The sequence below is a fragment of the Triplophysa dalaica genome, chromosome 22 (genome assembly GCF_015846415.1).
Source record: "Triplophysa dalaica isolate WHDGS20190420 chromosome 22, ASM1584641v1, whole genome shotgun sequence".
In the NCBI taxonomy this organism is placed as follows: Eukaryota; Metazoa; Chordata; class Actinopteri; order Cypriniformes; family Nemacheilidae; genus Triplophysa; species Triplophysa dalaica.
The window spans coordinates 5,517,018-5,539,581 of NC_079563.1; the positions used below are offsets into that span (position 1 = coordinate 5,517,018).

General features: G+C 44.3%; 8 non-coding genes and 6 pseudogenes across 8 annotated transcripts; all 14 read right to left on the minus strand.

The window, feature by feature from the left end:
• Window positions 1-704: 704 nt before the first annotated feature.
• LOC130412396 (U2 spliceosomal RNA) lies at window positions 705-895 on the minus strand. Its single transcript, XR_008905280.1, has one exon. It is a non-coding gene; the product is annotated as a U2 spliceosomal RNA (small nuclear RNA).
• An 807-nt stretch (window positions 896-1,702) lies between these two features.
• On the minus strand, window positions 1,703-1,866 carry LOC130412551 (U1 spliceosomal RNA). The gene has a single exon (XR_008905371.1). It is a non-coding gene; the product is annotated as a U1 spliceosomal RNA (small nuclear RNA).
• Window positions 1,867-2,650: 784 nt separating this feature from the next.
• Window positions 2,651-2,826, minus strand: LOC130412487 (U2 spliceosomal RNA; annotated as a pseudogene).
• A 3,799-nt stretch (window positions 2,827-6,625) lies between these two features.
• Window positions 6,626-6,789, minus strand: LOC130412563 (U1 spliceosomal RNA). Its single transcript, XR_008905376.1, has one exon. It is a non-coding gene; the product is annotated as a U1 spliceosomal RNA (small nuclear RNA).
• Window positions 6,790-7,621: 832 nt separating this feature from the next.
• LOC130412508 (U2 spliceosomal RNA) lies at window positions 7,622-7,799 on the minus strand (annotated as a pseudogene).
• Window positions 7,800-11,598: 3,799 nt separating this feature from the next.
• On the minus strand, window positions 11,599-11,762 carry LOC130412569 (U1 spliceosomal RNA). The gene has a single exon (XR_008905382.1). It is a non-coding gene; the product is annotated as a U1 spliceosomal RNA (small nuclear RNA).
• An 820-nt stretch (window positions 11,763-12,582) lies between these two features.
• On the minus strand, window positions 12,583-12,756 carry LOC130412544 (U2 spliceosomal RNA; annotated as a pseudogene).
• A 491-nt stretch (window positions 12,757-13,247) lies between these two features.
• Window positions 13,248-13,369, minus strand: LOC130412555 (U2 spliceosomal RNA; annotated as a pseudogene).
• Window positions 13,370-14,176: 807 nt separating this feature from the next.
• LOC130412570 (U1 spliceosomal RNA) lies at window positions 14,177-14,340 on the minus strand. Its single transcript, XR_008905383.1, has one exon. It is a non-coding gene; the product is annotated as a U1 spliceosomal RNA (small nuclear RNA).
• An 816-nt stretch (window positions 14,341-15,156) lies between these two features.
• LOC130412488 (U2 spliceosomal RNA) lies at window positions 15,157-15,332 on the minus strand (annotated as a pseudogene).
• A 3,799-nt stretch (window positions 15,333-19,131) lies between these two features.
• LOC130412571 (U1 spliceosomal RNA) lies at window positions 19,132-19,295 on the minus strand. The gene has a single exon (XR_008905384.1). It is a non-coding gene; the product is annotated as a U1 spliceosomal RNA (small nuclear RNA).
• Window positions 19,296-20,109: 814 nt separating this feature from the next.
• LOC130412397 (U2 spliceosomal RNA) lies at window positions 20,110-20,300 on the minus strand. The gene has a single exon (XR_008905281.1). It is a non-coding gene; the product is annotated as a U2 spliceosomal RNA (small nuclear RNA).
• An 807-nt stretch (window positions 20,301-21,107) lies between these two features.
• On the minus strand, window positions 21,108-21,271 carry LOC130412572 (U1 spliceosomal RNA). Its single transcript, XR_008905385.1, has one exon. It is a non-coding gene; the product is annotated as a U1 spliceosomal RNA (small nuclear RNA).
• Window positions 21,272-22,243: 972 nt separating this feature from the next.
• Window positions 22,244-22,420, minus strand: LOC130412522 (U2 spliceosomal RNA; annotated as a pseudogene).
• Between the last annotated feature and the right edge of the window lie 144 nt (window positions 22,421-22,564).

Here is a 22,564-nt window from a genome sequence, read left to right on the forward strand (position 1 = left end):
GATTGCTCTGTAGAACCCGTGGGAAAGCGCACGAAGGCGACGGTCCACAGGCAAACATACACATGAACAGACAAATACAAATACATTACATGTGCTGAAAGTGTTTCAATTGGATGCTGGACACCTTTTGCATTTAAGCATTTGGCAGACGCCTTTATCCAAAGCGACTTACATTGCTTTATCCTATACATTTACATAGGTATTTGCAATTCCCAGGGATCGTACCCAAAACCTGTTAACGCAATGCTCTTACCACTGAGCTACAGGAAGCCCCGTTCTCTCTCTATCACACAACAGCATTTAAGCCAGGCGCAAGCGTCTCTAATAGGAACTACGTTCTTCAACACATAACTATCCGCATACATTTAGGGCTTTAGTGAGTGCGTGCGTGAGACTGTGAGAGAGTGAGAGTGTGAGTGAGTGAGTGAGTGAGTGAGTGAGTGAGTGAGTGAGTGAGTGAGTGAGTGAGTGAGTGAGTGAGTGACTGAGTGACTGAGTGAGTGAGTGAGTGAGTGAGTGAGTGACTGAGTGAGTGAGTGAGTGAGTGACCGAGTGAGTGAGTGACCGAGTGAGTGAGTGACCGAGTGAGTGACTGAGTGAGTGAGTACTTGCCAAAGTATTTTTCTGTATAAGACAGTCACGTGAGAAATAAAACTTTGCGTCTTCTCATCACTACCTTTCAACACAAGCTGCTATCCCCGAAAGGGGAATGCACCGTTCCTGGAGACACTGCAATACCAGGTCGATGCGTGGAGTGGGCGGAGCAAGCCCCGCTTCCAGCTCCGCGTTTCAAAAATCCATTTAATATATGGTCCCCAGATAGGGGACGTATCAGATATTAAACTGATAAGAACAGATACTACACTTGATCTTAGCCAAAAGGCCGAGAAGCGATGCCCACAATGGGTGGCAAAAGGCAGAGCGTGGGGCGGCACCGACTATTGGGCTTGCGGTGCACATGCGCCTCAAAGGTCAGCGTGTGATCGTACGAACACACAATCAAATGTATCGTTTAAACAACAGAATCAATTAACCAATTAACGAAAGAAGAAATAATTAAATGGGCTATTTTTGAAGACCTGAACGAATGAAGGAACGGACTGAAAATCAAATGTATCGTTTAAACAACAGAATCAATTAACCGATTAACGAAAGAAGAAATAATTAAATGGGCTATTTATGAAGACCTGAACGAATGAAGGAACGGACTGACAATCAAATGTATTGTTTAAACAATAGAATAAATTAACCGATTAACGAAAGAAGAAATAATTAAATGGGCTATTTATGAAGACCTGAACGGATGAAGGAACGGACGAGCACGCACACGTTTCACAGAAATGAAGGTCAGCGTGGTCTGGCAGAATCTCCGTCGAAGATGCGTTCTATACTCGTCTGATGAGGCGTCCAAAATATGAACGAAAAAACAATTAAACAAATGAATCAAACATAAAACCAGCAAACGAATAAATGAATATCTAAATAATTATATATATAAATATACCTACATGCATACATACATACATGTATGTGTGTTTGGGAACGACGGAACAGCAAACAACCGTATTAAAAAAAAACATGGTATTAGGAAGTAATCGATCACTCGATTTGGTGCTCGTCTCTTGCGGAATCTGCAGATCTGACGCCAACAAGGTTCGAAATACGGACACAATACAAAATCTCTCTTCTTTTGATACATGATAAGGGGAGAGCGCGAACGCAGTCCCCCACTACCAGAAATTATGCAGTCGAGATTCCCACATTTGGGGAATTCGCAAAAGTCAACCCAACCTGAGTGCAATGGCCGAGCCTCGTCCTGGGTGAACCGCCTTCGTGATCATGGTGTCTCCCCTGCCAGGTAAGTATGATTTGCCCCGTTCGGGCAAGACATCGCTTACTTGCCTCTGCCATGCGCATCAACGCTGACCCCGAGCGAGCGTTCGGCAACTGCAAGTTCCATTTGATTGCTCTGTAGAACCCGTGGGAAAGCGCACGAAGGCGACGGTCCACAGGCAAACATACACATGAACAGACAAATCCATTAAGAATTCAACGCAAACAGTCCACATATGTGCTGAAAGTGTTTCAATTGGATGCTGGACACCTTTTGCATTTAAGCATTTGGCAGACACCTTTATCCAAAGCGACTTACATTGCTTTATCCTATACATTTACATAGGTATTTGCAATTCCCAGGGATCGTACCCAAAACCTGTTAACGCAATGCTCTTACCACTGAGCTACAGGAAGCCCCGTTCTCTCTCTATCACACAACAGCATTTAAGCCAGGCGCAAGCGTCTCTAATAGGAACTACGTTCTTCAACACATAACTATCCGCATACATTTAGGGCTTTAGTGAGTGCGTGCGTGAGACTGTGAGAGAGTGAGAGTGAGAGTGTGAGAGAGTGAGTGAGTGAGTGAGTGAGTGAGTGAGTGAGTGACTGAGTGACTGAGTGACTGAGTGAGTGAGTGAGTGAGTGAGTGAGTGACCGAGTGAGTGACCGAGTGAGTGAGTGACCGAGTGAGTGACTGAGTGAGTGAGTGAGTGAGTACTTGCCAAAGTATTTTTCTGTATAAGACAGTCACGTGAGAAATAAAACTTTGCGTCTTCTCATCACTACCTTTCAACACAAGCTGCTATCCCCGAAAGGGGAATGCACCGTTCCTGGAGACACTGCAATACCAGGTCGATGCGTGGAGTGGGCGGAGCAAGCCCCGCTTCCAGCTCCGCGTTTCAAAAATCCATTTAATATATGGTCCCCAGATAGGGGACGTATCAGATATTAAACTGATAAGAACAGATTTTTCTTTCGAAAAAAGTTTATTGTCTCAAATACATGCTGAATACACACACATAATTTAAAAGGTCAGCATTACACACTACATTTTAAAAGTCATGAGATAGGTGTTTCTCTAGATCCTGAAAAGTTTTTGTATAAGGGCAAAAAATTCTGTGCCTAAGACTTAAAAAATTATTATTAAAAAAGTCATTAGTGTCTGTCGCACAAGAAACTGGTGTATCTAATCCATAAAAAAATGTTCTTGTCCTCAGCTCTCCCGATCCTTGCACACCACCCAGCACTTTGTGCCCAGAGGAGATCCTCTTAAACCGAGGCACCGCTGCCCTTCTCGAGCTACTTCTCTGAGAGTTGAGCATCTACGGGCAGTCAGACGTCGTTGCTGTCGGGACCTTCCTGTGAAAGCTCCGGCCCCCACATCCGAATGGCTACGTGGGGCGTACTCCTGCAGCCTCGCTTTGGCCAGCTTTGTTGAGGTCTGCAGAGACACCTCCACGCGCATCCCCGCCAGCAGGTTTCCGGGGTCCACCTGGCATCTTGATACAGCTTTTTCACCTCGGGATGATAGGAGCATTTGCTGGCCTGCTCTCTTGGCTGATCCACCAGATGCCATGTGATGGTTTCGGACCCCCCTGCTGGTAGGCACGGGAATTGCAGGGGGCCGGCCGTTGCCCACAGATCCCAGGCAGCACTGCACCCCCGAAGAGTGTGCCCCACGGTCTCTGGCTCTCCACACCCGGGCCGTGGACAGGTGGGGGTATTTGCCATGCTGCGGGAGTACATCACGACTCTAACCGGGAGGATCTCATTGGCCGCCGTCTTTTCCATGTGCTTGGTCAGGAGAGCTGAGAGCACTACCCTGTGCCTAACCCAGCATCTTAAAATTGCTTGTTCCAGTTCCTGCACGACAGAAACAAAATTTAGTTTACAGTAAAAACAGCAAACACTTTCTTTTTCTGCATTAAAATGTTCTGAAATGTTCTTATAAAAAGGTTTACTCTGATCGTAACTTAAAAATTTCATCCCACTCAGGTACATCCATCTCCTGCTTTTGGCGTCATAGTGTCTTTTCTCATTCTCTACCATCTGAAACTCCATAAAAATTAGCACACAGCACAAAACGGGAGCTTGAAGAAGGGGCCCCGTCATTTTTGCTGTGCGAACCGCTCCAGTTATATGGTCCTTAGATTCAGAGCTCCTCCCACTTTTAAAAGATAAAACACATTCTCTTAAAATCAAAACATCGGATTGAAACACTTCTAAAAAGGATAAGAAAATGTGTGCTCTCAAGGGGGCTCTCTTAATATTAAAATCCATGGTTAATACTGTAAAAGACATAGCTAGAAGTAAAACCGGGGATAAGAAGGGGTGATTTAACTTAATTAAAACCATAAAACCATTGTTATAAAGCTACAATTTCTTGTGAAACAAGTTCTTCCTTCATTTCTATTACAGAGAAACCAGGGGGTTGAACCTGTTTTTTCCCAGAGCTGCCTTCGCTGCCTTTGGCAGCTCTGGGAGTAGATGATTTCAGCTCAATTGATAGGAAGGAAATTTCGTTTGCAGAGTTAGAAGGGAATATCCTGAACAGCTCCCCTGATGAGGAGGAATCTGATCTAGGTTCCATTCTTCCTCCTTTTTCAATTTTCTTCACTGAGGGAGATCGAGTATCCCTCTTTCTCTTCAACTGAGCACTAGGGAACATATCAATAAGTTCCTCTCTTTCTCCATCTTGACTTAACTGCATTACCTGTTCAACTTCACTTTCATCAAAATCGCATGCACCTACTTCTGGGTCCTTGATCGATTCATTGTTGGCTGAGGGTGGCTCCATTTCGTTCTCTTCTTGTTCTCCACTTACTGATTTTGGCGGGAGATTTAAATTGTGTTGTTCCGCCCCTTCGTTTCTAATCTCCTCTCTTTGCTCGAGCCTTACAAGTTTAGGCGGGAGATTTAAAAAAATTAGCTCCGCCCCTTCATTTCCGGTCTCGTTCTCTGGGTCGACCATTTTGTTTGATTTGAGTTTGTTGGCAAAAGAGTTAGGGCAGTCTCTGTAAAGATGATTTGTGTCTCCACAGAGATTGCACTTTCTGCCATTGGTGCACTCTTCAAAAGAGTGACCAATTTCTCTGCACTTTTTACAAAATATTTTCTGGCAAGCTTCAACAAGGTGCCCGAGTTCGCCACATCTACGGCAGAGTTTGGGCATTCCCTGGTAATGAATGTAGCCCCTGTTTTCTCCAAGAACTATCATTGATGGCAAATGTTTCAGGCCCTGGAATCCTTGAGGGTCTTCCCATTGTTTAATGGGCACCCTCCAAGCGCAATTCCAGATGCCATCCTCATCTACCACCTTCATAGCCTGGCCCTTCACAGTGCAGTATCTTCCCAACCATACACAAATGTCTTCACTGCTCACGGTTTCATTAAACATTCTGACAATCACAACCCTCTGTGCATTGTCAGTCAGTTTATCAACCTTAAACATTTCGAAGTGGGTTTTGTCTTGTTCAAACCGTTGCCAGAAAGCATTAAGTGTAGTTGCATTTTTAAAGCTTACATCGAAACCTTTATTAAAAGGCAGGGATAAGATACAATTTAAATCTTCCGGACCGAAACCAAGCACTTTTTGAATGAATTTTCTAGAAAAATCTAATCTTGAAATCTCTACTACCTTTCCATTCATTTCTTTTAAAGTGAAACGCACACTGTGGTGCCTCCGCATGCCGGCACGAGCAGCCGACATGGTGGAGGCACCGACAGCAGTCTCAAATAGGTAAAAGAAAAACGCAATAAAACAAATAAATATTTAAAATCACTTACCCCTTGGAAATGATCCTCACAGTACCAGATACCTTCCTCGTTAAAAGCCGCTTGAGCCGATACGCCCTCGCAGTGTACCTCCTGCGGGTTAAAGCAAGTATTACTGAAAAATACGAGCCGTTGGACCCACAAGAGGCGATCGCAACTCAATCCTCTGACCAGATACTTGATCTTAGCCAAAAGGCCGAGAAGCGATGCCCACAATGGGTGGCAAAAGGCAGAGCGTGGGGCGGCACCGACTATTGGGCTTGCGGTGCACATGCGCCTCAAAGGTCAGCGTGTGATCGTACGAACACACAATCAAATGTATCGTTTAAACAACAGAATCAATTAACCAATTAACGAAAGAAGAAATAATTAAATGGGCTATTTTTGAAGACCTGAACGAATGAAGGAACGGACTGAAAATCAAATGTATCGTTTAAACAACAGAATCAATTAACCGATTAACGAAAGAAGAAATAATTAAATGGGCTATTTATGAAGACCTGAACGAATGAAGGAACGGACTGACAATCAAATGTATTGTTTAAACAATAGAATAAATTAACCGATTAACGAAAGAAGAAATAATTAAATGGGCTATTTATGAAGACCTGAACGGATGAAGGAACGGACGAGCACGCACACGTTTCACAGAAATGAAGGTCAGCGTGGTCTGGCAGAATCTCCGTCGAAGATGCGTTCTATACTCGTCTGATGAGGCGTCCAAAATATGAACGAAAAAACAATTAAACAAATGAATCAAACATAAAACCAGCAAACGAATAAATGAATATCTAAATAATTATATATATAAATATACCTACATGCATACATACATACATGTATGTGTGTTTGGGAACGACGGAACAGCAAACAACCGTATTAAAAAAAAACATGGTATTAGGAAGTAATCGATCACTCGATTTGGTGCTCGTCTCTTGCGGAATCTGCAGATCTGACGCCAACAAGGTTCGAAATACGGACACAATACAAAATCTCTCTTCTTTTGATACATGATAAGGGGAGAGCGCGAACGCAGTCCCCCACTACCAGAAATTATGCAGTCGAGATTCCCACATTTGGGGAATTCGCAAAAGTCAACCCAACCTGAGTGCAATGGCCGAGCCTCGTCCTGGGTGAACCGCCTTCGTGATCATGGTGTCTCCCCTGCCAGGTAAGTATGATTTGCCCCGTTCGGGCAAGACATCGCTTACTTGCCTCTGCCATGCGCATCAACGCTGACCCCGAGCGAGCGTTCGGCAACTGCAAGTTCCATTTGATTGCTCTGTAGAACCCGTGGGAAAGCGCACGAAGGCGACGGTCCACAGGCAAACATACACATGAACAGACAAATCCATTAAGAATTCAACGCAAACAGTCCACATATGTGCTGAAAGTGTTTCAATTGGATGCTGGACACCTTTTGCATTTAAGCATTTGGCAGACGCCTTTATCCAAAGCGACTTACATTGCTTTATCCTATACATTTACATAGGTATTTGCAATTCCCAGGGATCGTACCCAAAACCTGTTAACGCAATGCTCTTACCACTGAGCTACAGGAAGCCCCGTTCTCTCTCTATCACACAACAGCATTTAAGCCAGGCGCAAGCGTCTCTAATAGGAACTACGTTCTTCAACACATAACTATCCGCATACATTTAGGGCTTTAGTGAGTGCGTGCGTGAGACTGTGAGAGAGTGAGAGTGAGAGTGTGAGAGAGTGAGTGAGTGAGTGAGTGAGTGAGTGAGTGAGTGAGTGACTGAGTGACTGAGTGACTGAGTGAGTGAGTGAGTGAGTGAGTGAGTGAGTGAGTGAGTGACCGAGTGAGTGACCGAGTGAGTGACCGAGTGAGTGAGTGACCGAGTGAGTGACTGAGTGAGTGAGTGAGTGAGTGAGTGAGTGAGTGAGTGAGTACTTGCCAAAGTATTTTTCTGTATAAGACAGTCACGTGAGAAATAAAACTTTGCGTCTTCTCATCACTACCTTTCAACACAAGCTGCTATCCCCGAAAGGGGAATGCACCGTTCCTGGAGACACTGCAATACCAGGTCGATGCGTGGAGTGGGCGGAGCAAGCCCCGCTTCCAGCTCCGCGTTTCAAAAATCCATTTAATATATGGTCCCCAGATAGGGGACGTATCAGATATTAAACTGATAAGAACAGATTTTTTTCTTTCGAAAAAAGTTTATTGTCTCAAATACATGCTGAATACACACACATAATTTAAAAGGTCAGCATTACACACTACATTTTAAAAGTCATGAGATAGGTGTTTCTCTAGATCCTGAAAAGTTTTTGTATAAGGGCAAAAAATTCTGTGCCTAAGACTTAAAAAATTATTATTAAAAAAGTCATTAGTGTCTGTCGCACAAGAAACTGGTGTATCTAATCCATAAAAAAATGTTCTTGTCCTCAGCTCTCCCGATCCTTGCACACCACCCAGCACTTTGTGCCCAGAGGAGATCCTCTTAAACCGAGGCACCGCTGCCCTTCTCGAGCTACTTCTCTGAGAGTTGAGCATCTACGGGCAGTCAGACGTCGTTGCTGTCGGGACCTTCCTGTGAAAGCTCCGGCCCCCACATCCGAATGGCTACGTGGGGCGTACTCCTGCAGCCTCGCTTTGGCCAGCTTTGTTGAGGTCTGCAGAGACACCTCCACGCGCATCCCCGCCAGCAGGTTTCCGGGGTCCACCTGGCATCTTGATACAGCTTTTTCACCTCGGGATGATAGGAGCATTTGCTGGCCTGCTCTCTTGGCTGATCCACCAGATGCCATGTGATGGTTTCGGACCCCCCTGCTGGTAGGCACGGGAATTGCAGGGGGCCGGCCGTTGCCCACAGATCCCAGGCAGCACTGCACCCCCGAAGAGTGTGCCCCACGGTCTCTGGCTCTCCACACCCGGGCCGTGGACAGGTGGGGGTATTTGCCATGCTGCGGGAGTACATCACGACTCTAACCGGGAGGATCTCATTGGCCGCCGTCTTTTCCATGTGCTTGGTCAGGAGAGCTGAGAGCACTACCCTGTGCCTAACCCAGCATCTTAAAATTGCTTGTTCCAGTTCCTGCACGACAGAAACAAAATTTAGTTTACAGTAAAAACAGCAAACACTTTCTTTTTCTGCATTAAAATGTTCTGAAATGTTCTTATAAAAAGGTTTACTCTGATCGTAACTTAAAAATTTCATCCCACTCAGGTACATCCATCTCCTGCTTTTGGCGTCATAGTGTCTTTTCTCATTCTCTACCATCTGAAACTCCATAAAAATTAGCACACAGCACAAAACGGGAGCTTGAAGAAGGGGCCCCGTCATTTTTGCTGTGCGAACCGCTCCAGTTATATGGTCCTTAGATTCAGAGCTCCTCCCACTTTTAAAAGATAAAACACATTCTCTTAAAATCAAAACATCGGATTGAAACACTTCTAAAAAGGATAAGAAAATTTGTGCTCTCAAGGGGGCTCTCTTAATATTAAAATCCATGGTTAATACTGTAAAAGACATAGCTAGAAGTAAAACCGGGGATAAGAAGGGGTGATTTAACTTAATTAAAACCATAAAACCATTGTTATAAAGCTACAATTTCTTGTGAAACAAGTTCTTCCTTCATTTCTATTACAGAGAAACCAGGGGGTTGAACCTGTTTTTTCCCAGAGCTGCCTTCGCTGCCTTTGGCAGCTCTGGGAGTAGATGATTTCAGCTCAATTGATAGGAAGGAAATTTCGTTTGCAGAGTTAGAAGGGAATATCCTGAACAGCTCCCCTGATGAGGAGGAATCTGATCTAGGTTCCATTCTTCCTCCTTTTTCAATTTTCTTCACTGAGGGAGATAGAGTATCCCTCTTTCTCTTCAACTGAGCACTAGGGAACATATCAATAAGTTCCTCTCTTTCTCCATCTTGACTTAACTGCATTACCTGTTCAACTTCACTTTCATCAAAATCGCATGCACCTACTTCTGGGTCCTTGATCGATTCATTGTTGGCTGAGGGTGGCTCCATCTCGTTCTCTTCTTGTTCTCCACTTACTGATTTTGGCGGGAGATTTAAATTTTGTTGTTCCGCCCCTTCGTTTCTAATCTCCTCTCTTTGCTCGAGCCTTACAAGTTTAGGCGGGAGATTTAAAAAAATTAGCTCCGCCCCTTCATTTCCGGTCTCGTTCTCTGGGTCGACCATTTTGTTTGATTTGAGTTTGTTGGCAAAAGAGTTAGGGCAGTCTCTGTAAAGATGATTTGTGTCTCCACAGAGATTGCACTTTCTGCCATTGGTGCACTCTTCAAAAGAGTGACCAATTTCTCTGCACTTTTTACAAAATATTTTCTGGCAAGCTTCAACAAGGTGCCCGAGTTCGCCACATCTACGGCAGAGTTTGGGCATTCCCTGGTAATGAATGTAGCCCCTGTTTTCTCCAAGAACTATCATTGATGGCAAATGTTTCAGGCCCTGGAATCCTTGAGGGTCTTCCCATTGTTTAATGGGCACCCTCCAAGCGCAATTCCAGATGCCATCCTCATCTACCACCTTCATAGCCTGGCCCTTCACAGTGCAGTATCTTCCCAACCATACACAAATGTCTTCACTGCTCACGGTTTCATTAAACATTCTGACAATCACAACCCTCTGTGCATTGTCAGTCAGTTTATCAACCTTAAACATTTCGAAGTGGGTTTTGTCTTGTTCAAACCGTTGCCAGAAAGCATTAAGTGTAGTTGCATTTTTAAAGCTTACATCGAAACCTTTATTAAAAGGCAGGGATAAGATACAATTTAAATCTTCCGGACCGAAACCAAGCACTTTTTGAATGAATTTTCTAGAAAAATCTAATCTTGAAATCTCTACTACCTTTCCATTCATTTCTTTTAAAGTGAAACGCACACTGTGGTGCCTCCGCATGCCGGCACGAGCAGCCGACATGGTGGAGGCACCGACAGCAGTCTCCAATAGGTAAAAGAAAAACGCAATAAAACAAATAAATATTTAAAATCACTTACCCCTTGGAAATGATCCTCACAGTACCAGATACCTTCCTCGTTAAAAGCCGCTTGAGCCGATACGCCCTCGCAGTGTACCTCCTGCGGGTTAAAGCAAGTATTACTGAAAAATACGAGCCGTTGGACCCACAAGAGGCGATCGCAACTCAATCCTCTGACCAGATACTTGATCTTAGCCAAAAGGCCGAGAAGCGATGCCCACAATGGGTGGCAAAAGGCAGAGCGTGGGGCGGCACCGACTATTGGGCTTGCGGTGCACATGCGCCTCAAAGGTCAGCGTGTGATCGTACGAACACACAATCAAATGTATCGTTTAAACAACAGAATCAATTAACCAATTAACGAAAGAAGAAATAATTAAATGGGCTATTTTTGAAGACCTGAACGAATGAAGGAACGGACTGAAAATCAAATGTATCGTTTAAACAACAGAATCAATTAACCGATTAACGAAAGAAGAAATAATTAAATGGGCTATTTATGAAGACCTGAACGAATGAAGGAACGGACTGACAATCAAATGTATTGTTTAAACAATAGAATAAATTAACCGATTAACGAAAGAAGAAATAATTAAATGGGCTATTTATGAAGACCTGAACGGATGAAGGAACGGACGAGCACGCACACGTTTCACAGAAATGAAGGTCAGCGTGGTCTGGCAGAATCTCCGTCGAAGATGCGTTCTATACTCGTCTGATGAGGCGTCCAAAATATGAACGAAAAAACAATTAAACAAATGAATCAAACATAAAACCAGCAAACGAATAAATGAATATCTAAATAATTATATATATAAATATACCTACATGCATACATACATACATGTATGTGTGTTTGGGAACGACGGAACAGCAAACAACCGTATTAAAAAAAAACATGGTATTAGGAAGTAATCGATCACTCGATTTGGTGCTCGTCTCTTGCGGAATCTGCAGATCTGACGCCAACAAGGTTCGAAATACGGACACAATACAAAATCTCTCTTCTTTTGATACATGATAAGGGGAGAGCGCGAACGCAGTCCCCCACTACCAGAAATTATGCAGTCGAGATTCCCACATTTGGGGAATTCGCAAAAGTCAACCCAACCTGAGTGCAATGGCCGAGCCTCGTCCTGGGTGAACCGCCTTCGTGATCATGGTGTCTCCCCTGCCAGGTAAGTATGATTTGCCCCGTTCGGGCAAGACATCGCTTACTTGCCTCTGCCATGCGCATCAACGCTGACCCCGAGCGAGCGTTCGGCAACTGCAAGTTCCAGTTGATTGCTCTGTAGAACCCGTGGGAAAGCGCACGAAGGTGACGGTCCACAGGCAAACATACACATGAACAGACAAATACATTAAGAATTCAACGCAAACAGTCCACATATGTGCTGAAAGTGTTTCAATTGGATGCTGGACACCTTTTGCATTTAAGCATTTGGCAGACGCCTTTATCCAAAGCGACTTACATTGCTTTATCCTATACATTTACATAGGTATTTGCAATTCCCAGGGATCGTACCCAAAACCTGTTAACGCAATGCTCTTACCACTGAGCTACAGGAAGCCCCGTTCTCTCTCTATCACACAACAGCATTTAAGCCAGGCGCAAGCGTCTCTAATAGGAACTACGTTCTTCAACACATAACTATCCGCATACATTTAGGGCTTTAGTGAGTGCGTGCGTGAGACTGTGAGAGAGTGAGAGTGAGAGTGTGAGAGAGTGAGTGAGTGAGTGAGTGAGTGAGTGAGTGAGTGAGTGAGTGAGTGAGTGACTGAGTGACTGAGTGAGTGAGTGAGTGAGTGAGTGAGTGAGTGAGTGAGTGAGTGAGTGAGTGAGTGAGTGACCGAGTGAGTGACCGAGTGAGTGAGTGACCGAGTGAGTGACTGAGTGAGTGAGTGAGTACTTGCCAAAGTATTTTTCTGTATAAGACAGTCACGTGAGAAATAAAACTTTGCGTCTTCTCATCACTACCTTTCAACACAAGCTGCTATCCCCGAAAGGGGAATGCACCGTTCCTGGAGACACTGCAATACCAGGTCGATGCGTGGAGTGGGCGGAGAAAGCCCCGCTTCCAGCTCCGCGTTTCAAAAATCCATTTAATATATTGTCCCCAGATATGGGACGTATCAGATATTAAACTGATAAGAACAGATTTTTTCTTTCGAAAAGTTTTATTGATCTTTTCACAGCATATGTCACTTTATGTTACAACATTTCAACTTGGACAAGCACGTATTCTAAAACCATTATGGAGCAGGTTGTTTAAAACCCTTAAAAGAAAAACCTTTTTTAAAAATTTAAATAAAAACATCTCTCTTCTGTTGAACAGGAGCGGCGTGAGCCCTTAACAAATAAAAGTTCAGTTTGTCTCGCTCTCCAGAACAAGTTCATGCTAGGTGTTTGTGGTCCCAGCGGAGATCCTCTTGAACCGTGGCACCGCTGCTCCTCTCGAGTTAATCCTCTGAGGGGGAGCATCTACGGGCAGTCAGGGTCGGTGGCTGTGGAGACCTCCCTGTGAAGCTCCGGCCCCTACGTCCGATTGGGCACGTACGGCGTACTCCTGCCGCCTTGATGAGGCCAGCTGGTGAGTGGCTGGCAGAGACACCTGTACGTGCTTCCCTACCAGCAGGTTTCTGGAGGTCCAGATGGCATCCTTGATGCAATTTATGGTGATCCAGAGATCTATTTCATGTTTTTCTGGCTTTTTCCTCTGGATCACCCCGCCTCTCACCATGCGGTAAGAACAGATACTACACTTGATCTTAGCCAAAAGGCCGAGAAGCGATGCCCACAATGGGTGGCAAAAGGCAGAGCGTGGGGCGGCACCGACTATTGGGCTTGCGGTGCACATGCGCCTCAAAGGTCAGCGTGTGATCGTACGAACACACAATCAAATGTATCGTTTAAACAACAGAATCAATTAACCAATTAACGAAAGAAGAAATAATTAAATGGGCTATTTTTGAAGACCTGAACGAATGAAGGAACGGACTGAAAATCAAATGTATCGTTTAAACAACAGAATCAATTAACCGATTAACGAAAGAAGAAATAATTAAATGGGCTATTTATGAAGACCTGAACGAATGAAGGAACGGACTGACAATCAAATGTATTGTTTAAACAATAGAATAAATTAACCGATTAACGAAAGAAGAAATAATTAAATGGGCTATTTATGAAGACCTGAACGGATGAAGGAACGGACGAGCACGCACACGTTTCACAGAAATGAAGGTCAGCGTGGTCTGGCAGAATCTCCGTCGAAGATGCGTTCTATACTCGTCTGATGAGGCGTCCAAAATATGAACGAAAAAACAATTAAACAAATGAATCAAACATAAAACCAGCAAACGAATAAATGAATATCTAAATAATTATATATATAAATATACCTACATGCATACATACATACATGTATGTGTGTTTGGGAACGACGGAACAGCAAACAACCGTATTAAAAAAAAACATGGTATTAGGAAGTAATCGATCACTCGATTTGGTGCTCGTCTCTTGCGGAATCTGCAGATCTGACGCCAACAAGGTTCGAAATACGGACACAATACAAAATCTCTCTTCTTTTGATACATGATAAGGGGAGAGCGCGAACGCAGTCCCCCACTACCAGAAATTATGCAGTCGAGATTCCCACATTTGGGGAATTCGCAAAAGTCAACCCAACCTGAGTGCAATGGCCGAGCCTCGTCCTGGGTGAACCGCCTTCGTGATCATGGTGTCTCCCCTGCCAGGTAAGTATGATTTGCCCCGTTCGGGCAAGACATCGCTTACTTGCCTCTGCCATGCGCATCAACGCTGACCCCGAGCGAGCATTCGGCAACTGCAAGTTCCATTTGATTGCTCTGTAGAACCCGTGGGAAAGCGCACGAAGGCGACGGTCCACAGGCAAACATACACATGAACAGACAAATCCATTAAGAATTCAACGCAAACAGTCCACATATGTGCTGAAAGTGTTTCAATTGGATGCTGGACACCTTTTGCATTTAAGCATTTGGCAGACGCCTTTATCCAAAGCGACTTACATTGCTTTATCCTATACATTTACATAGGTATTTGCAATTCCCAGGGATCGTACCCAAAACCTGTTAACGCAATGCTCTTACCACTGAGCTACAGGAAGCCCCGTTCTCTCTCTATCACACAACAGCATTTAAGCCAGGCGCAAGCGTCTCTAATAGGAACTACGTTCTTCAACACATAACTATCCGCATACATTTAGGGCTTTAGTGAGTGCGTGCGTGAGACTGTGAGAGAGTGAGAGTGAGAGTGTGAGAGAGTGAGTGAGTGAGTGAGTGAGTGAGTGAGTGAGTGAGTGAGTGAGTGACTGAGTGACTGAGTGACTGAGTGAGTGAGTGAGTGAGTGAGTGAGTGAGTGAGTGAGTGAGTGAGTGACCGAGTGAGTGACCGAGTGAGTGAGTGACCGAGTGAGTGACTGAGTGAGTGAGTGAGTGAGTACTTGCCAAAGTATTTTTCTGTATAAGACAGTCACGTGAGAAATAAAACTTTGCGTCTTCTCATCACTACCTTTCAACACAAGCTGCTATCCCCGAAAGGGGAATGCACCGTTCCTGGAGACACTGCAATACCAGGTCGATGCGTGGAGTGGGCGGAGCAAGCCCCGCTTCCAGCTCCGCGTTTCAAAAATCCATTTAATATATGGTCCCCAGATAGGGGACGTATCAGATATTAAACTGATAAGAACAGATTTTTCTTTCGAAAAAAGTTTATTGTCTCAAATACATGCTGAATACACACACATAATTTAAAAGGTCAGCATTACACACTACATTTTAAAAGTCATGAGATAGGTGTTTCTCTAGATCCTGAAAAGTTTTTGTATAAGGGCAAAAAATTATGTGCCTAAGACTTAAAAAATTATTATTAAAAAAGTCATTAGTGTCTGTCGCACAAGAAACTGGTGTATCTAATCCATAAAAAAATGTTCTTGTCCTCAGCTCTCCCGATCCTTGCACACCACCCAGCACTTTGTGCCCAGAGGAGATCCTCTTAAACCGAGGCACCGCTGCCCTTCTCGAGCTACTTCTCTGAGAGTTGAGCATCTACGGGCAGTCAGACGTCGTTGCTGTCGGGACCTTCCTGTGAAAGCTCCGGCCCCCACATCCGAATGGCTACGTGGGGCGTACTCCTGCAGCCTCGCTTTGGCCAGCTTTGTTGAGGTCTGCAGAGACACCTCCACGCGCATCCCCGCCAGCAGGTTTCCGGGGTCCACCTGGCATCTTGATACAGCTTTTTCACCTCGGGATGATAGGAGCATTTGCTGGCCTGCTCTCTTGGCTGATCCACCAGATGCCATGTGATGGTTTCGGACCCCCCTGCTGGTAGGCACGGGAATTGCAGGGGGCCGGCCGTTGCCCACAGATCCCAGGCAGCACTGCACCCCCGAAGAGTGTGCCCCACGGTCTCTGGCTCTCCACACCCGGGCCGTGGACAGGTGGGGGTATTTGCCATGCTGCGGGAGTACATCACGACTCTAACCGGGAGGATCTCATTGGCCGCCGTCTTTTCCATGTGCTTGGTCAGGAGAGCTGAGAGCACTACCCTGTGCCTAACCCAGCATCTTAAAATTGCTTGTTCCAGTTCCTGCACGACAGAAACAAAATTTAGTTTACAGTAAAAACAGCAAACACTTTCTTTTTCTGCATTAAAATGTTCTGAAATGTTCTTATAAAAAGGTTTACTCTGATCGTAACTTAAAAATTTCATCCCACTCAGGTACATCCATCTCCTGCTTTTGGCGTCATAGTGTCTTTTCTCATTCTCTACCATCTGAAACTCCATAAAAATTAGCACACAGCACAAAACGGGAGCTTGAAGAAGGGGCCCCGTCATTTTTGCTGTGCGAACCGCTCCAGTTATATGGTCCTTAGATTCAGAGCTCCTCCCACTTTTAAAAGATAAAACACATTCTCTTAAAATCAAAACATCGGATTGAAACACTTCTAAAAAGGATAAGAAAATGTGTGCTCTCAAGGGGGCTCTCTTAATATTAAAATCCATGGTTAATACTGTAAAAGACATAGCTAGAAGTAAAACCGGGGATAAGAAGGGGTGATTTAACTTAATTAAAACCATAAAACCATTGTTATAAAGCTACAATTTCTTGTGAAACAAGTTCTTCCTTCATTTCTATTACAGAGAAACCAGGGGGTTGAACCTGTTTTTTCCCAGAGCTGCCTTCGCTGCCTTTGGCAGCTCTGGGAGTAGATGATTTCAGCTCAATTGATAGGAAGGAAATTTCGTTTGCAGAGTTAGAAGGGAATATCCTGAACAGCTCCCCTGATGAGGAGGAATCTGATCTAGGTTCCATTCTTCCTCCTTTTTCAATTTTCTTCACTGAGGGAGATCGAGTATCCCTCTTTCTCTTCAACTGAGCACTAGGGAACATATCAATAAGTTCCTCTCTTTCTCCATCTTGACTTAACTGCATTACCTGTTCAACTTCACTTTCATCAAAATCGCATGCACCTACTTCTGGGTCCTTGATCGATTCATTGTTGGCTGAGGGTGGCTCCATTTCGTTCTCTTCTTGTTCTCCACTTACTGATTTTGGCGGGAGATTTAAATTGTGTTGTTCCGCCCCTTCGTTTCTAATCTCCTCTCTTTGCTCGAGCCTTACAAGTTTAGGCGGGAGATTTAAAAAAATTAGCTCCGCCCCTTCATTTCCGGTCTCGTTCTCTGGGTCGACCATTTTGTTTGATTTGAGTTTGTTGGCAAAAGAGTTAGGGCAGTCTCTGTAAAGATGATTTGTGTCTCCACAGAGATTGCACTTTCTGCCATTGGTGCACTCTTCAAAAGAGTGACCAATTTCTCTGCACTTTTTACAAAATATTTTCTGGCAAGCTTCAACAAGGTGCCCGAGTTCGCCACATCTACGGCAGAGTTTGGGCATTCCCTGGTAATGAATGTAGCCCCTGTTTTCTCCAAGAACTATCATTGATGGCAAATGTTTCAGGCCCTGGAATCCTTGAGGGTCTTCCCATTGTTTAATGGGCACCCTCCAAGCGCAATTCCAGATGCCATCCTCATCTACCACCTTCATAGCCTGGCCCTTCACAGTGCAGTATCTTCCCAACCATACACAAATGTCTTCACTGCTCACGGTTTCATTAAACATTCTGACAATCACAACCCTCTGTGCATTGTCAGTCAGTTTATCAACCTTAAACATTTCGAAGTGGGTTTTGTCTTGTTCAAACCGTTGCCAGAAAGCATTAAGTGTAGTTGCATTTTTAAAGCTTACATCGAAACCTTTATTAAAAGGCAGGGATAAGATACAATTTAAATCTTCCGGACCGAAACCAAGCACTTTTTGAATGAATTTTCTAGAAAAATCTAATCTTGAAATCTCTACTACCTTTCCATTCATTTCTTTTAAAGTGAAACGCACACTGTGGTGCCTCCGCATGCCGGCACGAGCAGCCGACATGGTGGAGGCACCGACAGCAGTCTCAAATAGGTAAAAGAAAAACGCAATAAAACAAATAAATATTTAAAATCACTTACCCCTTGGAAATGATCCTCACAGTACCAGATACCTTCCTCGTTAAAAGCCGCTTGAGCCGATACGCCCTCGCAGTGTACCTCCTGCGGGTTAAAGCAAGTATTACTGAAAAATACGAGCCGTTGGACCCACAAGAGGCGATCGCAACTCAATCCTCTGACCAGATACTTGATCTTAGCCAAAAGGCCGAGAAGCGATGCCCACAATGGGTGGCAAAAGGCAGAGCGTGGGGCGGCACCGACTATTGGGCTTGCGGTGCACATGCGCCTCAAAGGTCAGCGTGTGATCGTACGAACACACAATCAAATGTATCGTTTAAACAACAGAATCAATTAACCAATTAACGAAAGAAGAAATAATTAAATGGGCTATTTTTGAAGACCTGAACGAATGAAGGAACGGACTGAAAATCAAATGTATCGTTTAAACAACAGAATCAATTAACCGATTAACGAAAGAAGAAATAATTAAATGGGCTATTTATGAAGACCTGAACGAATGAAGGAACGGACTGACAATCAAATGTATTGTTTAAACAATAGAATAAATTAACCGATTAACGAAAGAAGAAATAATTAAATGGGCTATTTATGAAGACCTGAACGGATGAAGGAACGGACGAGCACGCACACGTTTCACAGAAATGAAGGTCAGCGTGGTCTGGCAGAATCTCCGTCGAAGATGCGTTCTATACTCGTCTGATGAGGCGTCCAAAATATGAACGAAAAAACAATTAAACAAATGAATCAAACATAAAACCAGCAAACGAATAAATGAATATCTAAATAATTATATATATAAATATACCTACATGCATACATACATACATGTATGTGTGTTTGGGAACGACGGAACAGCAAACAACCGTATTAAAAAAAAACATGGTATTAGGAAGTAATCGATCACTCGATTTGGTGCTCGTCTCTTGCGGAATCTGCAGATCTGACGCCAACAAGGTTCGAAATACGGACACAATACAAAATCCCTCTTCTTTCGATACATGATAAGGGGAGAGCGCGAACGCAGTCCCCCACTACCAGAAATTATGCAGTCGAGATTCCCACATTTGGGGAATTCGCAAAAGTCAACCCAACCTGAGTGCAATGGCCGAGCCTCGTCCTGGGTGAACCGCCTTCGTGATCATGGTGTCTCCCCTGCCAGGTAAGTATGATTTGCCCCGTTCGGGCAAGACATCGCTTACTTGCCTCTGCCATGCGCATCAACGCTGACCCCGAGCGAGCGTTCGGCAACTGCAAGTTCCATTTGATTGCTCTGTAGAACCCGTGGGAAAGCGCACGAAGGCGACGGTCCACAGGCAAACATACACATGAACAGACAAATACATTAAGAATTCAACGCAAACAGTCCACATATGTGCTGAAAGTGTTTCAATTGGATGCTGGACACCTTTTGCATTTAAGCATTTGGCAGACGCCTTTATCCAAAGCGACTTACATTGCTTTATCCTATACATTTACATAGGTATTTGCAATTCCCAGGGATCGTACCCAAAACCTGTTAACGCAATGCTCTTACCACTGAGCTACAGGAAGCCCCGTTCTCTCTCTATCACACAACAGCATTTAAGCCAGGCGCAAGCGTCTCTAATAGGAACTACGTTCTTCAACACATAACTATCCGCATACATTTAGGGCTTTAGTGAGTGCGTGCGTGAGACTGTGAGAGAGTGAGAGTGTGAGAGAGTGAGTGAGTGAGTGAGTGAGTGAGTGAGTGAGTGAGTGACTGAGTGACTGAGTGAGTGAGTGAGTGAGTGAGTGAGTGAGTGACTGAGTGAGTGACTGAGTGAGTGAGTGAGTGACCGAGTGAGTGACCGAGTGAGTGAGTGACCGAGTGAGTGAGTGACTGAGTGAGTGAGTGAGTGAGTACTTGCCAAAGTATTTTTCTGTATAAGACAGTCACGTGAGAAATAAAACTTTGCGTCTTCTCATCACTACCTTTCAACACAAGCTGCTATCCCCGAAAGGGGAATGCACCGTTCCTGGAGACACTGCAATACCAGGTCGATGCGTGGAGTGGGCGGAGCAAGCCCCGCTTCCAGCTCCGCGTTTCAAAAATCCATTTAATATATGGTCCCCAGATAGGGGACGTATCAGATATTAAACTGATAAGAACAGATACTACACTTGATCTTAGCCAAAAGGCCGAGAAGCGATGCCCACAATGGGTGGCAAAAGGCAGAGCGTGGGGCGGCACCGACTATTGGGCTTGCGGTGCACATGCGCCTCAAAGGTCAGCGTGTGATCGTACGAACACACAATCAAATGTATCGTTTAAACAACAGAATCAATTAACCAATTAACGAAAGAAGAAATAATTAAATGGGCTATTTTTGAAGACCTGAACGAATGAAGGAACGGACTGAAAATCAAATGTATCGTTTAAACAACAGAATCAATTAACCGATTAACGAAAGAAGAAATAATTAAATGGGCTATTTATGAAGACCTGAACGAATGAAGGAACGGACTGACAATCAAATGTATTGTTTAAACAATAGAATAAATTAACCGATTAACGAAAGAAGAAATAATTAAATGGGCTATTTATGAAGACCTGAACGGATGAAGGAACGGACGAGCACGCACACGTTTCACAGAAATGAAGGTCAGCGTGGTCTGGCAGAATCTCCGTCGAAGATGCGTTCTATACTCGTCTGATGAGGCGTCCAAAATATGAACGAAAAAACAATTAAACAAATGAATCAAACATAAAACCAGCAAACGAATAAATGAATATCTAAATAATTATATATATAAATATACCTACATGCATACATACATACATGTATGTGTGTTTGGGAACGACGGAACAGCAAACAACCGTATTAAAAAAAAACATGGTATTAGGAAGTAATCGATCACTCGATTTGGTGCTCGTCTCTTGCGGAATCTGCAGATCTGACGCCAACAAGGTTCGAAATACGGACACAATACAAAATCTCTCTTCTTTTGATACATGATAAGGGGAGAGCGCGAACGCAGTCCCCCACTACCAGAAATTATGCAGTCGAGATTCCCACATTTGGGGAATTCGCAAAAGTCAACCCAACCTGAGTGCAATGGCCGAGCCTCGTCCTGGGTGAACCGCCTTCGTGATCATGGTGTCTCCCCTGCCAGGTAAGTATGATTTGCCCCGTTCGGGCAAGACATCGCTTACTTGCCTCTGCCATGCGCATCAACGCTGACCCCGAGCGAGCGTTCGGCAACTGCAAGTTCCAGTTGATTGCTCTGTAGAACCCGTGGGAAAGCGCACGAAGGCGACGGTCCACAGGCAAACATACACATGAACAGACAAATACATTAAGAATTCAACGCAAACAGTCCACATATGTGCTGAAAGTGTTTCAATTGGATGCTGGACACCTTTTGCATTTAAGCATTTGGCAGACGCCTTTATCCAAAGCGACTTACATTGCTTTATCCTATACATTTACATAGGTATTTGCAATTCCCAGGGATCGTACCCAAAACCTGTTAACGCAATGCTCTTACCACTGAGCTACAGGAAGCCCCGTTCTCTCTCTATCACACAACAGCATTTAAGCCAGGCGCAAGCGTCTCTAATAGGAACTACGTTCTTCAACACATAACTATCCGCATACATTTAGGGCTTTAGTGAGTGCGTGCGTGAGACTGTGAGAGAGTGAGAGTGAGAGTGTGAGAGAGTGAGTGAGTGAGTGAGTGAGTGAGTGAGTGAGTGAGTGACTGAGTGACTGAGTGAGTGAGTGAGTGAGTGAGTGAGTGAGTGAGTGAGTGACTGAGTGAGTGACTGAGTGAGTGACTGAGTGAGTGAGTGAGTGACCGAGTGAGTGACCGAGTGAGTGACCGAGTGAGTGACCGAGTGAGTGACCGAGTGAGTGACCGAGTGAGTGACCGAGTGAGTGACCGAGTGAGTGACCGAGTGAGTGACCGAGTGAGTGACCGAGTGAGTGACCGAGTGAGTGAGTGACCGAGTGAGTGAGTGACCGAGTGAGTGACTGAGTGAGTGAGTGAGTGAGTACTTGCCAAAGTATTTTTCTGTATAAGACAGTCACGTGAGAAATAAAACTTTGCGTCTTCTCATCACTACCTTTCAACACAAGCTGCTATCCCCGAAAGGGGAATGCACCGTTCCTGGAGACACTGCAATACCAGGTCGATGCGTGGAGTGGGCGGAGCAAGCCCCGCTTCCAGCTCCGCGTTTCAAAAATCCATTTAATATATGGTCCCCAGATAGGGGACGTATCAGATATTAAACTGATAAGAACAGATTTTTTCTTTCGAAAAAAGTTTATTGTCATCATGTTTTCATCTTTAAATCTCAAATTCATAACATTAACATTTCAATTTTAAAATTCACACAAAAAAAAAAAACCATTTCAAAGGGTGAATCATAGATAGAGAGATAAAAACAACATAAAACAAGGGATGACATAAAA